The sequence below is a fragment of the Accipiter gentilis genome, chromosome 11 (assembly GCF_929443795.1).
Source record: "Accipiter gentilis chromosome 11, bAccGen1.1, whole genome shotgun sequence".
NCBI lineage: Eukaryota > Metazoa > Chordata > Aves > Accipitriformes > Accipitridae > Astur > Astur gentilis.
This window is the reverse complement of record NC_064890.1, coordinates 4,357,804-4,373,721: the sequence shown is the minus strand read 5'-3', so window position 1 is coordinate 4,373,721 and position 15,918 is coordinate 4,357,804. Positions and strand designations below refer to the sequence as shown.

Below are 15,918 nucleotides of genomic sequence, written 5' to 3'. Positions count from 1 at the left end.
GATTTAAGAGAAAGCCCTCGGTGATGCTGAAGCTGCCAGGAGACACCTTATTCCTGCTAAGTATCATTTTAGCTATGCGTTTTGTCATTTTGTATTTTTGTGACTTTCTTGCCATTACTGAAAAATCCAGACTTCTAAGTAAACAGATCCTTCATTCATAAATCTTGAGCTTAGTGCTCATGCTCATTGATTCCTGAACATCGTTGAGATAAAAGGATTCAGACATGACACTTAGCTTTTGGGAAGGAGATAACACCACTGGGTATTAAGTGTGCCACTTAAGTTGATCTTAGAAGGTCATTCAACAAACTTACTAAGTTTAAGTTAGGATCCGTGTTTAAGAGAGCATGAGCAAACAGCCTGCGCTTCCCAACTGCAGGGCGATGGTTTTTCTTCGAGTGGACAAGAAGCACGAGCCAACCACTTAAGTTGAGTGCACAGGGTGGGAGGTCAGTGTGAAACCCTTTGCATTTTGAGTGCCTGAGACGTGAGTTGTTAATGTTTTCCAAGTGCATTTCAAGGACGTGTATGTTAAAGACTGTGACTAAATCTGAAATCAAGAAAATCTTCTCTCTACTACCTGCTACTTAAAATTTGCATCTAGAATACAAGCTGAGGACCAGTGGGAACAGAGAAACAGCACTCAGACACAGACGCCTGCTGCTGCGTCACAATGCATGGGTGAAGAAGGTAGCCAGGACACAAATCATGGCCAGGAACATTTCCTAATTAAGCTGTATTCACAAGAAACTGGCCCTTGAAGCCAGACTAACACAGACAAACAATTCCAACAACCCCCTCCTAGATCAACCCATGAGAATGACTCAGATGCCCAGATTTACTTCTGGAGCTGTGTTGATGGCAAAGCAGGATTCGTCCTGTTGAAGAGGTAGTTCTCAGCACTCCGCTTAGAATCAATAAAAGATGAATACACATTTCCAGGGCACAGTTCACACCAGGCAGATGTAGTGAATTATAAAAGTGCTTATTTCTCTGTGATGACTGTAAGGGATCCCAGGGTGACAAGCTCTGATTTACACCTCTAAGATTACAGGAGATGAGTCCCATTTTATGTTGCTATCTCTTTATATATGATGTTTATTTTATATTATTTACTTAGCCAAAGCATAACACAAAAATACAAAACCTACCCTTTCCCAAAGGCCTTTCCTTATGGACAGACCTTGGATGCAAACAGTCCCTCCTCATTCGTTCTCATGACCCTGGCATGTCAATCCAGAATGAATTTCAGGGGAGTTTTGTAACCCTCTGGGAGGACCGGCTGCACTCACAGCACCTTTGTGTGGCAGGATGGTCTCTTGAGAGCACAACAGAAAAATAATCAGTGTAGCAAGGAATAGGAGGGAAGGATGCACTTCATGCAATTCGGTCTTAATGTTCTTAGATCTAGTCATTTGATGTAGTTGGAGAAGCCAACAGAGGGTGAGGACCAGAGATATTTTTTTCTTACTTCTTGGCAGGGTTGGCTGAGTTTAGAGTAGTTCTCTGCAGGTTCCTCAAGCCCAAAATAGCTGTTAGCACCAGAAAATCACCTAGTGTGAAGATGAGCTCATGATAAACTACCTATGGGCTAGATGCAAATTTGGGGTGCTTGAGAAGTGAAGTGAAAAGCTCTTTGTACAGGTGACTTGCTCTGAGTCACACCTCCTGCTAGACCAAGAGCTAGCTCATGGATGCAATGGAGCAAGTCAAAAGTCAGCTTATGCCTGCTCTAGGCTGACTCTTCCCCCTGTGATGCAGCCTCACCCTGTAACACTCCCCCTTCAGCCCAAATAGAGGACCTCAGAGGGCTGAGCACAACCCAAGAGCACCAGTGATGCCTTTGTGGCTTGGTTTTCTGCTGGAGATACCACTTTGTGGAACATGGCCAATGCCAATAGGATGTGTGAGAAAATCCTGAGTTTCAAGGCTATGGATGCAGAATTCAATGCTCGTTTTCACTATAAGCATGTGGAGAACAAGTTTACTATAAAAATATACCCGTGTCCATAATAAGCAAGTGGGGAAATTTGAAATGGGTATTTCCAGGAGCATGTCAACAAGATACGGTGAGTCACAAACTGTGGTAAGCTAAACTCAGCATTTCCTTTGTTTTCTGGGTTTCTGCACTGACATGGTTTTTAAAGTGTTGTAGAGGGGCAGCACCCATCTTTCCAAGTAGGAGAGAGAGGAATGGGAACACAGAGGGCTGACAGGTCTGCAGGTCTAACTTGAGCAGGGTGAGAAAATGAGCCATAACAATGGGCAAATTCTTCAGTGATGAACAAAGACTTTCCTGAAAGAGAGGCAGACATGAACCCAGCAGGGAAATGCAGAAACCTGCATGCAGCCAGCTTAGACCTCACCTCAATTGGCTCTTTGATGCCTTTCCCAAGATGAAGGCGCTTCCCTAGAACACGAAATTCACAGCAAGGACCGACTGCCAGGACCCATCTCTCAGCGGGGGATATTTGCCAGGGCACAGAAGGTAGCTGATGTGGTTACAGAAGCATTGGATGGCAAGCAGCCTTGTGTCTAGGCAAGCTGCAACAGCAGTTGACCGGCAGTCCACCATATGGGTCTAACCAGAGACTGTTTCACTCTTGAAAAGCAAAAGCAGAAGTATCTGCTGACACCAGCGAGGAAACCAGCCCAGCAAAACTGTTTTATAGGAGATGCATTTGAAATCCCGACTGGCTCATAAGAGGCAGATTCCATTAGTAATAAATCTTTGGAGGTTTTTTTTTTGAGGTGTTTCTGCACGTTTAATCTTCGGGGTTGGACCACGCCTGGTTGCCTTCAATGGATCTCTAGGTTGCCTTTGTAGAAAAAGTCAGATTCACCAGTTCTGAGTATTGACTGTTGTGCCTGGGCAAAGCAAGAGCAAATGCCACCAGCGGCATTTGGGAGTGGGAAGCCTTAAACCAGAAGCACACCAACCTCATGGTGGAGGTACTGGATGCAAAGTGACTCAAACTGTCCAACGTCAACCCTTGGAGACACCCGAAAACTCGGGATGGAGTCAACCTTGAGCGGCCTGATCTAGCATTGATGTTAGATCTGCTGCAAGCAAAAGTTTGGACTCTCCAGAGCTCCCTTCCAACCTCAGTCTTTCCAGAATGATCTTTTTGTTCTTGCCTGGGCTTCACAAGATGTGAAGCGTAGCTTCAGCAGGAGCCAAATCTGTGTCTCTCATGCTCAGTGTGTGGACACTGACCCCCCCTACCCCAGGAGCAATGAATAAGGAGACTGACCTGGAGTTTGCCACCTACATCTCTTTTTTTTCTCCCTTTAACTCCTGTATCTCCAAAACCTAGAAGTTTCTGTTAAAAAACCCCCACCCTCCTATGGTTACAGAGGATGCTCCAGCACCCAAAGACAGTGGGGGGAAAGGAGTCAGCATGGAGTCAAGTCCAACCTCAAACGTCAAAAGGCAAATCTTTACAAAACCATGGGCATTATGAAAAAGATCTGGAGAGTTACTCAAAATAAGACCAAAATACAGGTCAATGCGGGTTGGACTGGAGCAGTAAGAAGGTTTAGAGCTTGGTTTCTATGTGCTGGTTCTTGTTTTTAAGTCAGCCACAGACCTAAATCACAGAAATTAGCACAAAATGCATTGGCTGATACTTTTAAGTTTTTTTCAGTGGTAAGAAAAGTTTCTGATAAATGCAGAGCTCTTACCATCAGCCCCAGCAGGGTATCCTGGGAGGTGTGCTACAGGAAACACAACACTGAGAACACAACTTTTTCTTTTTGTACCACTCTCACACTTCCTCCTGGATATTCCCTGTGGATGCTTTATTCGGAAAGCACTTCAGTGTTAGTGGCAAAACTTGCCATTAAAATCCATGCATTTATTTAATATCAGCCTTTCAAAACATAATTCTTCGGCAGAATTAAAACAGTTAACACCCCTCTTTACTGTAACCTAGGGCAACTGCTCAGCCAGATTATTCCATTACAGAGCTCATCTCTCCTAAAGATCACAGGTGCCCTCCAGCTATTTGGGTATTATTTGTCAGTGCGTATAACATGAAGTCTTCTGCTCATTCGAGATTCTTTCTCCGCGTGTCATGCTGTATATTGAACTTTTATTTTTGCTCTTGGAAATCACTCAAATGTTCAGAAGAGAAAATAGAGGAACAGACTTAAAGATATTATTTACTCTCAAACTACTCCTTCGTGCTCGAAATTATTTTCATTTAGCATCCATTCAGGCAGCTCATCTAGGTAGCCTTTAAAAGGCTGCATGTTGTTTATTCTCAGTCATCCAAACAAATTGGCCTGCAGGAACAATCTGTCCTCGAAGATAAGTAAATAACATTTACTAATGGCAGGAAAAAACTTATAGCTTTATTGGTTTCTCTACCAGTCATGGACTGACTTCCCAGTAGAAGACGAATTTCAGTGCAAGTTACAAACATTGCAATTCATAATTTTCATTTCATTATTGCAATTAATTGCAATTAATTGCAATAAGGTTAGATAACATTATTGATAAACAGGGTGTGTGTGGGGGGGTTGTGTGCGCAAGCCAGTATGGAGAATTTTGTTATCTACCTTCTGCCCAGGGATGTTCAAGGGCAAAACACACAGACACAAGGTACTGAACACTCTGTACCTTTTTGTTTCCTGACTACGCTGCTTGAACAAAACCCACCCTCAAAGTCCCACCTTCCCAGCCTGAAAGCTGTCGGGCTCACAGCAACCTACATCAGCAACCAAACACAAGGCAACCCGGTTTTACTTTCCAAAACAACAACTATTTTTAATACATGCGTTTCACTCCATTCCATCCAGGGCATTCCGAAAACGTCACGCAGGAGGAGGAAAACAGCCTGCCCGCCGCACGGCACCGAGACCGGGTCTCGCCGGGGAAGGGACTTTCCCCGGGAGCCACCATCTCTGCGCTGCTTTGCAAAAGGGAAAGCAGAGCCGGGACGTTTTTCAGTCATTGTTTTTTAGGAGAAGCAAAACTGCCTTGCTCAGCGTCGGCAACCCCGATACAGGAAAGGGGGTTGTGCGCGGCGTGTGCCAGAGCGCGTTCAGCTACCGCGCGTGGGAAGCGGTGCGGCACTTCCACGTACGCTGCAGTTACTGAGACCGCAGCACCTTGGTTTCGGCTGGGGACCGACACGAGCACAGCAAGCCAGCCGTCTTGGATCCTCACCCCAAAGCAGAAAAGCTCTTTATCTTTGAACCGAGCTAGTCCAGTCAGCAAGAGCTGAACTGCGACTGGGTTTCGCTGGCAAAACACGACGGTGTTCGCTTAACTTGCAAACACAGGGGAAATTCTTTATGAGAAATGTCAGACCTGGTCGTCCTTTGACTTGTCTCTGCTGTTGTGAAAAACACCCCGCCAGCTGCAGGAATGGGAGCCAGGATTTCCTGCGCTCCGATCTTAGCTTTGACAGGGACTTGCCGAAGGACCACTGCAAACTCCTAAGTCCTCAGCCTCAGCCTCCCTACCTTGACATGACCGACGTAAAACACTTGGGAGCTTGGGAGTGTCCCGAACAGCACAGCAGATGGACATGGAAAGGACATTTAGACCATTGCCAGCCTCTAGAAAGGTTCAATCCAGAGTACACCATTCCTGGCAGCTTCCTGTCCCATCTACTCACAAAAACTTACTTATTGTAGACTTCGCCACATGCCTGGGCAATGCATGCCTACCTGCATTACCTAACTGCATTGGCTGCCCTTGCTACTGGATTTTTTTTTTTAACTATTGTAAACCCTAAATGCGTTTGTGACTGAAATTGCTGAAAGCTTGGTTTAACCTTCAGTGCATCAGCACTTCAAAGAGGAGATGGTCAGCCATCCTGTACTACAAGCTGTGATTCGGGACAGCTCTGCAGTCTCATAATTGAAAAGATTTTTTACATGAGACAGGCCACAGGGGAAATAACACACAGATTCACTTTTTATTTTAGATCCCCAAATCTGCCCTTTCCCATAGTGAACGATTTTATGACTAACCATTATTTTTGTTCTTTAAAAGTGTCTCTTTTGAAGAGTTTTGAAATTCAGATTTGCAAACACTTGTAGCTGAACACAAGTGTGCCTGCATGCTTGACTTGTTTCTCAATTTAAAATAAACAATAATGAGATCTCAGGTACAAAGTTCTCTAAGGTTAAGGAAAGAAGCATCATTACACATACAGTAAATCTCAAGCTCTTCATTGACCTCAGCGTCAGGAGGTAGCATATAGAAAAGTAGGAACTAGGTCAGCTTCAAAAAGATGAGCCTCCTTGTATTGAGCATGCTGGGACTAAATCAGAAAGGCCAAAACATAACACAAAACTGATCCCTTCTTACATGCTGCTCAGTACCCAGAAGCAACAGATACCTTCAAGTTGCCTGGGTCTCAGGGACACTTCCAGGATACTTAAAAATAGCACAAAGTTGTCCTGGGGAACTTGAGCAGGGTGAGAAGATATTTTCATATAAAGAAAGGGGAGAAGTCATGCTTATCTTTAAAAAAAGGATTGGGAGGAAAAGACAGATCCTGGAACCTCATTTCATTCCGGAATGACTTCTGAGACAAACTTTCTGCAAGCACCTGGAAAGTAACAGGAGAGAGGAGTTTGTCAAGACCAGGTTTTCTCAAACCAGTCTGATCTCCTCTTGTGACCTGGTAACAGACCTTCCGGGTAAACGAGAGGCAGACGATTTCATATCGCTTCTCTTTGCAAAGACTTTGCATCATGTCTCCCCTGGCATTATTTGAGAGACTGGAGGCTGACGCAATGCACTGGGCTCCACGTGGGAAGCGCTGGAGAGCACTGCCAGGGAGATGCCTGCAACGGTCCATGGTCCATACCAGAGTGGAAGAATGTAGCCACGCGTTTCCACAAAGCCTGTCCGAGGTCCTGTTCAATGTCTTGGTAGCTCAGCTGACGGAGGAGACTGTATCCTTATTAAATTCATAGATTGCTCCAAGCAGTCAAGGAGTTGAAGGATGTGGGGGAGTGGGACTATTATTCAAAGAGATCAAAACAAATTAGAGAAATATTATGGGGGAAAAAAAAAAAAAACACCTTGAAATTCATATGCATGGTACGAGAGCCTTCAAGACATATCAAGTAATTGTTCCACTTCATCTTGCACTGCTATCCCCACCCCACACCCATTAGAGTTAATAAAGATCTGAGAAGTGGAATGAATCGGATAGAGACAGAGGTACTGTGGGGTCATACCAGCCTGGGCAGCCATTTGAGGGCAGAGCACAAGACTGGTATTGTAGATATCAGCTCTCGTCTGGAAGTTTTGGTGCCTAAGGCTCTTGGTATCTGGTGGAGTGATGCCGGCTGTGATGGTGCTGAATCCTATAGTTCACCATGGTGCAGTACACAATGGCATCATGATACGACATTTTGGCATGAGCTTCCTCAAATATTCAAATGCCATCCCCAACATTACCACCAGTAAGGCCTCAGCTAGAGTGGCAGACCGAGTTCTGGGCACCTCACATCAATAAAATGAGTCAGCCAGGAGGAATCCAGGAGTGAGAGATCTCTGCTCTGAAAAACACAACTTGTGATGAACAACTGAAAAAATGTATTATTTTATAAAGGAGATTTTGGGGGGGCTGGGCAACAGCCTTCAGGTACGCACATGGTTTCTGCTCTCCTTATCCATGCTGGATGAGACAACCATGGATTAAACTAAGCAAGACTCACTGCAGTTTGGGTTAGACATTAGGAAGGTTTCTCTAACTTTCCGGATACTGGAACAGGGTCTCTGGGAAGATAGTGAAGTCTCCATTATGGGACGTGCTTCAAGTAAACCACAAGCATAATTATTTCTGGGGTTTTTGTTGGGAAATGCATGGGATTACCTTTGAGGTCAGCCATATGTCTCTATCTCTAATCTTATGACTGTGCTTGAGTTTGCTGTTGATTTACTGTGTGCCTGAGATCAAATGACTCAGTTTTTTGGAGATGTTTTCCTCCCACCACTAAGTCATAAAACTGAATCTTGCTCAGTTACCCTGAAAATTAGTAACTAGTGAAAATGTGCCCTGAAGGTGTGAAAGGCTCCACAATTGCCTGATTAAACAACATCTGATATGCTTCTGACCACCATCCTTCCAAATTGTTAAAAAGGGCAAGATTAATCGCCGCCAGTGTCTTCCAGCTTCATGTCTTTGCAGCTGCCATCGCATCCCTGTAGATTTGGTCTTTAGCTGAGGGAAACGAAGACAAGTCTTCCCTGAAGTCCTTCAGCTCGCTTGCATCTCTCCCAATAGCAGCGATGAAGACATTTTTTGCTGTTCTGAGCCCTCTGGGGAACACTCACCAATGAGGGACAGTTCTGAGTCACGGCTTCTTTCTTCTTTCATTTTACCCAATCTTTTAACTGTCTGGATCTGCCAGAGACACCAGTCCCTGGTGCCACTTTCGCATCTCTTTTCTTTGAACACAAAAGACTGTAGACCATAGTGGGTGAGGAAGACGCTCCCATTTGCGGGTAGATGCCTCCTGTTAAAGTCCTCCTTTTCAATCACCGATTCAACTGTCATCAAAATTTGACTAGGCCACCTAAAAAAGATGCATCTGTATCTGGAGGTAGCAGAGGTCTCAGCTGGAGACAGTTTCTGGGAAAACCATCCTTGTATTGCAGAGGCCTCCAGTGGGTTCCTCTTGCTGCAAAGGAGGAGAGGAAAATAAATGGGATCCAATGAAAGGGGGCTGGCCACTTTTAGGCAGCTGTCCGGAGTCAAACCACCTAATTCAGTAGCTCTGGGTTGACATGGCAACACTTACAGTCAAAATACACCCTGAAAATGGAGCCACAATCCAAGAGCCCATCACCAAACTCACAGCAGTTTCCTGACCATCAGAAGGCAGGAGGTACCTGGGGGACTTCAGGCCCTACGATGTGGGAATCTGGACACTTGTGTCATCGGCACCTGAGCCCAGCTCAGCACCCCCCAGTGACGTGCCCGGAGTGGCACTGGAGGGGAGCACGGGAAGACAGCCTCCTTCTTCCTCTCCAGCTGAGGTCAAGGCTCTGCAGGAGGCCTGGGAGCCACAGGAGCACCACGAGCCACAAACCTTCATCTGTATTTAAATTCCCCTTTGGTCCCCATCCAGCCTCCTCTCCTTCCCTTTGAATCTTACTATTCTGCTTCTCTTCCCCTCCTGAGTCCCCTGGACCCCATAGTGCTGCCCTCCTCCCTTCCTCGGTCCCTGTCCCAGTTGCCTACAACCTTGGCTTCAGTCTCACTATCTTTAACCTCACCATATGTTTACTCCTATATTAGACATACTATTAATATAAACACATTTATTCATGTATCAGATATCTATATATAGCAGACAATATAGACAGAGATGCTTTTATATGCTATGTATTCATGTAGTGTATCATATACATGATAGGCAGATAGCGGTGACTTGATCATATAGATCATCTATAGTTTCAGAAGGTTCAAACCCATCATTATCTGCATGGTATTTATTCTGCTGGTACTTGTGGTCCTGTCTGTTCTCCCGTCTTCCTTGTGTCAATAGCAATTTTTTAAGCATTAGACCACCTGCTTCCTACCAGGCACAGCTTTGTACTGTAAGATGGAAGGAAAACGAAGGCTTTTCTCTCTGAACAAAATCTCTACTGCAGTCAAAGTGATTTTTGGCTTTCCCCTGAATGGAACATCCAACATAGGCCATTTCTCTGAGCCCTGTTTCTCACTAGGCAGAGAGAAGGTCACGGGTGCTGTGCGTCATCCTTGGCCTCCAGCTTTGGTCATTGACTACATATCTCCCAACTGACTTTCAGGGCTGTGCTCAGGGGTTTGACTTGTCCCCATGTTAGCACCGCAGATGTTATTCCCTTCCCATCCAGCTGTCTGTCCTGCCAGAAATGCCCCCCTTCAACATAGACCTTGTGGGAGCAAAGCAGCACTTCAGGTGACATCCAATTTATGAGTAGTTTGTGAATCTAAACCAGCTACCTTGATAGACCTGCAGAATTTATTTACATTATTCTCCTTTGAGTTCCAGCATTAAGTCTTTCAGTGGTGGAAGGTCTATGGGACTAGCAGACCATGGCTGCCCCTTTTTGTGGTGGGTCAGCATAAGCAGATTTGGGGTCCACCTTTCCTGGAGTGAGCCCAGTCCCAAAAAATCAAGAGACTTTTAACTGCACAACATTAATTTCTAACTCCTTCCTGGGTACTTGTTTCAATTTAAATTCATCTTAATGAAAGGGGGTAATGAGAAAGGCAAAGGACAAACGTTCATGGAGGGCATGAATGGGGAAGAAGGACAGCTGTGGGTTTGGGACAACTATTGAGGAAGACGATCAGGCAGTGGTTGCACTTTGTCAACGTTTTGAGGAAACAAAGCAGCAACATAGGTGGTGCAAAAACCACAGGGAAGACCTTCAGGAAGGAGGTTGTGGAGGAGGAGATAAGGGTGGATGAACAAAAGCAGAGTCCTAAAGACCCAGCCATTGGGAGAAAAAGCTTTCCTCCAGCACACAGGATGGAATAGCTCAGGAGATTATGTGTGGGCCAACAGTTATTTCCCCCCACACTTGAAAGTACTGAAAAATGGCAATGGTGAAAGGGTGGATTAAAATGAAGGCAAGCTCACAGCTTAGGTGTCCCCATGCAACCACTATACTCCCTGAATTATCCCTGACTCCACGTGGGCAGTGGGTAACATAATGTTGTAGGACACGCTGTGCAGCCTTTGAGTGTAACCACGCTTGTGCATTCCTGCTGGTATTTGACCTTCAAACCCAGAAAGGTTGCAAGAAATGGCAGTTCCTGAACAGGGACAGGGGCGAGCACGTGCACGATGGAGGTGACGTTCAGGAGATGCTGAGATTTGAAGACCAAAGCCTCACAGAGGAGCAGAAGGGAGAGAACCACAAAGCTCTGCAGGGACTGGAGCGTGTGAAAGGGAAACTACTGCATCTGTGTTAGGTGGTTTCTCACTCAGGGGTGGGGGAAACGTATGGTTGCAAATCACTTGCTGGGCAGAGGGTGTAAGTCATCTTCACATGGGGTGATGCAGAGGTATTCGTGTGACTAGGGCTGAGCTGCTGCTGCTGGGAGGATTTTCCCAGCGGCCCCAGGCATGGGGATTCAGGCTGCTGATCCCCCACTTCTGGGGTGGAGGCAGAAGAAAGGGACTCATTCCTTTTCTGATTCCTGGAAAGCACAAAGGGGAACGAGGGTTTATTTTCTCTTCTTCTTCCCAGAAGAGAGACACTGCTCATGCATGTCTTTTTGAGGAAAGGAAGCTCCTCTCCGCATGGTCCACATCTTGCCCAGGGAGGAGGAGGATGGGGCACAGCCTCGGAGACTTCATTTTCTACAGACATGCCTAGAAATTATCCCCGAAGCACCACCAGCAGCCTCAAGCACCATTTCACGGTGGGAGCCCACACAAACAGGGTCTGTCCAAGGAGGAGGAGAAGGGGTTTGTAATTCAGTCCCCTAAATCCCTCATAAGCTGGTCATTCCCAAAGTGGGCTACAAAGCCGATGACCTCCAGTTATTACAGCACCATAACGGAGACAGGGGTCACTGACCGACTGATGTGACACCACGTTGCAACTCAGCACCCAGGGGAATTTTCAGAGGCTTCTTGCACTGTGAAAGGAGAGATATGTTTCTGTGCAAAACACAAAGACATGACTAACATCTTACATGCATGCAGTTGCTCGCTCAAGGCTGTGACAAAGGTCTGTGATAGCTGGGCTCGCTTGGCAGGCTCACTTGTGTACAGGGGAAGAGGGTGACTTTTGATAAATAGTATTTGTCAAACACACTGTCCCTGCAGCACCGCCTCAGAAGGATTCGCACTCTGAATACTTGAACTCTTGCATGTTCAACAGGCGACACAACTCCCCAGAGAAAATATTGGCCATGGATGGGAAGTGGAGGGAAGTTTTCCCCGTGTTTTCTGAGCTAGAAAGAACTTTCGTCACGCATGGGAAACTTGCTGACTGGGAGCGTGTGGGTTCATCGGCACGGACGCTTACGATGAGAAAGTAAAAAGCAGAAGCCGAGAAGGTCACACGACTGTTTCTTACCCCTGAATGCGAAAGAACAGCAAATTCTCCTTTTAAACAGACGCCCCAGTGCAGTCAGGGGATGGGAGCAGCATGGTGCCTCGGTAAGCTGTTCTGATCTGCCCAGTGCTGGCACTGAGCGAGCAGCTCCCGGGCATCGTGCCCACCTACCTCCTACTAGGCAGAGCCCTGCTTGGTGTGGGGTGAAGGCAGGAGGGTGCTTTGCCAGGCTGTTCCAAGTCCCTAATCCCTCTTGGGAAGAACCTCAGTGCAATTCTGTCCCTTTGAGGGAATACCATCAGAGAGAGAAAGAAGCAGTGCTCAATTTTATCAGGGCATGGGGTGGGTGAAGCCCTATGGGGAGATCTGGGGGGAGCAGATAAAAAGCTCTATTTCCTGGAGACCAAAAATGAACTGGCAGGCACGTGTTACCCCTGCAGCACACCCGGCATGCTGAGCATTATTTTCCATCGTTCCCTGGTAGCAGCTTTCTCCTGCAGCAGCACCTGTGCCGGGGAAACCTATGAGCAGCCAACACCTACAGCAGCTCTCACCAGCTAGGTCCACCGAGAAACCCCAAAGAGTTATCTCCCCTCCAAACACCTCTCTGGCCAGAAATACCCTTTGCTTCTTTTAATAAGGACCTGGCAGAGAAGAAGGGCTAGTTGGATGCCTGCCTTTGAGTTTCGTCCCTTGCAAGCTGCGGCTTTCTCATCACTGCATCCCTCTGGTCCCCACAGTGATCTCTGGAGGTACAAGGGATACCTGGGTTTGCTGGGGCCAGGGCAGGGTCTGGGTCTGGTTGTCCACGATAGTCCATAGGAATGGGTGTCTGTAGGTTTCTTCTAGGCTATATGTTATGTGTTTAAATCGAAAGAACCTTAGCTGCAGTTACCAGCACAAATGAGCACTGTGCATCAAAGAGCATCAACTGCAGCTCTTCACCTGAAAAATCACAGATTCATTTAGGTTGGAAAAGGCCTTTAAGATCATCGAGTCCAACCTTAAATGACCTGTTGGATTAATTTTCCTTGCTTTTTCCCCCAGGTAAAAATGATGTCTGAGCAGACTTGGTGTCCAAGTGGAGCTATCTAGCACTAGGTCAATCAGCACAGTTCTGGCTGAATTTTCACATCTTCTCACCCCTGCAAGATCCTCCTGCTCAGCCCTGGATAACAGGAGTCAAGGGTAGGAACAAGACCCAGGCATCCTGACAGAAAGCAGAGGATAAAAAAAAAAAGCATTCCTGCAGCCAGCTCTTACAGCTGTCTGTAAAATGAACCTCATTTACATTTCATTGCTTGGATTAAAGCATGCTCGCTCTTCAATTCAGAGCTGCTGCTGCAAACTGGGGTCCCAGCAACGAAACAAAACAGTGGAGCTGAACATGTGAAGGCAGGACATTTTGTTCTGCTGCTAACAGAAGCCCAGAAACCTTGTTAAAGAAAAAAAGAAAACAGTCAACCAAACAAGATGAGCAGATGAGTGGCAAACCCAAATAAGTCGATGCAGGAACTGACAGGGACAGCTAGTCAACCTCTGTCTCTTAGATTCACAGAATGGCTGAGATTGGAAGGGACCTCTGGAGGTCATCTGGTCCAACCCCTCAATGAACCATTTTCAGATATTCCTGGGGTAATGCCATGGGAGACCAGCTCCAGAGGCAACATAAAACCAGAGAACTAGTCCCAGGGCTTGTGGGTGCAGAGGGCGTGTTAACATCCAAATGCTGTGCTCTGTCACTAGGATAAATTCAAGCCGACTGAAGAATTCTCTGTATCAACTCTGCTGGCCTGAGCCAGGGTCCATAACCCTGGCAGGAGTAGGTGGCCAGCGACACGGCCAATATATAGTGAGGGAGCTGGTCTACCTGGCTTTTAAGACCAATTGCAATTTGTTTTAAACTTTACTGAGAGCTCCAGCTACAGGGAGACATGAAGCCAGCTGGGGTACAGGAGGCATCTGTTGTCATGGCATTATATGGCATTCATTTCCACTGTGTGACACTTCAAGATTTGGTAGGAACCATAAGCACCAATTTGTTCTTTCTAGGCCTTGATTTAAAGCTTGTTTGTTTCTTCTCCAGCTCATCTTTCCCCCCTTCTGCTCCTGCCTGCAGCCTCTGCTCTCCCGCTGGTGAAGGCTTCCAGGCACTTGGAAAAAAAATCTGATCATACCCTCCTTATTCTGATCTCTTCCCATCCAGCTCTTGAAACATCTGCTCCATAAAGCCTGAAGAAAGCTGCATGGGGTGAGCAGGGGTGGGAGTAAAGCATATGAAGATGAGGTGGCATCAGTGCATGATTCTTCTGGCTGTAGAATATAAACGCAGAAGGACCTCCAAGAGCTGGAGGGCTGTTGTTGATGGGATCAAATGCCGCCCACCAGCTGAGTGTGAGAGGGACTGGGAGAGCTAGTGTTGGATAACCAGGGGTCTGGCATATTTGCAGGTCATTCTCCCTCTAACCGCCTGTTTTGCAGATTTTGGCTAAATAAGGTCAGGCCCAGGTGTGGGGTCAGACCTCATGTCAGATTGGGGGTTGAAGATGTTCTTTCCTTTTGGGAGCAGCAGAACATGCCTCAAACATGTTGCATGTAACCATTTACGGTGTTACGGGCAACACAAACCTGTCCTTTGCTGAGGCTTGATTGGTTTTCGGGTATTTTTTGCTTGGTGCAGAAAGATGAGTCTCAAAACTTACTTTCCCATCCAGTCAAAATCCATGGACTCCATACGTGGTGCCTGAGTGCCATGTTAAAGCACTAGCACCGGAGATCAATGCTCCTGTGGTTCCTTCTACCTGCCCCAAGGGCAACTTCATGGAGCAGCGTCCCCACCTGAGAGGACTCCCCTTTGGGGAGGATCACAGTTACTGAGCTACTGTGGGAACCAGGAGGATGGTTTTATTTTGTGATTTGGCTTCTACAAACACCACAAACATCCACATGGTACCTGGACTTCAAGGAGAAGAGGACGGAGAATGGGAAAGGAGAACATCTGTACTGGAGCAAAGGAGATGGAGGTGCAGCAATTAGAAGGTTGGTTGTCTGAAAGAAAACAACTTTCCTCATGAATAAAGGCAATGAGGTTGGGACTCAGCTGGGGATCAAAACCCGCTGTGTGTCCATACGTAGGTGTCTCCATATAAGCCAAGTGTCTGAGTTCCCACCATGGCCAGAGAAGATCTGGTCAGGGGATGTGATTCAGCTGGAAAAATGGAATGGCACAGCTGACCACACGCAGGTGTTTGGAGTTACCTGAGGGGCTTCAGGGCATCTGAGAAGTCCAGACAAGCCCAGCAGATACAACACAGGTTGTACGGAAACTCATGTCCTTCTCTACTGGCAGATGGAGGCCACGGACATCTAAAATGGCACGAGACACCTGTATGTAGGCAAAACACACCCACGTGGCCTTTCCTGAATTTACGTGAAGTGTGGAGCTACCCGCTTAGCAGGTCTTTGTCCCTCCCATTGCCTGCAGCCAACCCTTCCCATATCAGGGTGGACCAAGAGGGCTCTTACATTGGAGTAGAAAGCCAGGATGAAGCAGCCCTTGCGATGTGCCCCTCTGTACAGGAGTTTGTCAGTACAGTACGGTACTGCAGGAACCAGTTTTCGACCTGCTCGTTCTCAAAGAGCAAAAGGGTTCAGACGCCTCTGAAAAAAATAGCAGCCGCACTTGTTTTTGCTGCAGGAAGTTCTCACTAATGGGGAGAAAAGAAAGTTCCTTTTAAAAACAAGGCATTCATTAGCACTTCTTGTTCTTACTTTACAGTCACCATTGGAGCCATCGCAATATCACATCCTTTTTTTGTGCCTGTAATCTGGCCTGCTGCTGCTCCAGTGGACAATAATACCCTCCAGAGTTATAAGGACCT

At 46.6% G+C, this 15,918-nt stretch overlaps 1 protein-coding gene across 34 annotated transcripts in view; it reads right to left on the bottom strand.

Moving 5' to 3' along the window:
- Window positions 1-15,918, bottom strand: part of LOC126044551 (endonuclease domain-containing 1 protein-like) — a 175,487-nt gene that overhangs the window by 13,776 nt on the left and 145,793 nt on the right. For 27 of the 34 annotated variants that reach the window (XM_049814349.1, XM_049814377.1, XM_049814379.1 and 24 more), the window contains 2 exons: window positions 14,991-15,697; window positions 6,831-8,655 (listed from right to left, as the gene is read on the bottom strand). The exons of 2 other annotated variants lie outside the window; for them this stretch is intronic. The gene's annotated coding sequence lies outside the window, so the exon portion shown is untranslated. Of the gene's footprint in view, window positions 1-1,151; window positions 3,519-6,830; window positions 8,656-14,990; window positions 15,698-15,918 lie in introns of those variants that run through there. 5 more of the 34 variants (XM_049814360.1, XM_049814357.1, XM_049814353.1 and 2 more) reach the window with 5 other exon arrangements.